Here is a 302-nt window from a genome sequence, read left to right as displayed (position 1 = left end):
AAAGGTTACCGTTGCTTAGCGACAGCAGCCGAGCCTCCAAGCAAAACAAAACCAAAAAAATATATAAATTCTCGCGACGAAAACGGATGTGCGACGGCACAAACTGCGGGAAGGCGGAGCGGAAGTCCGGTCTAGGGCCATCGGAGGTGCGCGCCGGGAACGCTGCCGATTGCAGGCTGCTAACCTTAGTTGGCGCTAATAGCTTGGATTCGCTTTTGCGACCTCTTTGGTAGTTTCCGGCGAGAAGGAGCGCCGGGTGCAGTCGGGCAAAAAACCCCATTCTGCATGGGGGTGGGGGTGGC

The sequence above is a fragment of the Thamnophis elegans genome, chromosome 2 (assembly GCF_009769535.1).
Source record: "Thamnophis elegans isolate rThaEle1 chromosome 2, rThaEle1.pri, whole genome shotgun sequence".
NCBI lineage: Eukaryota > Metazoa > Chordata > Lepidosauria > Squamata > Colubridae > Thamnophis > Thamnophis elegans.
Note: the sequence above shows the minus strand (reverse complement) of the source record.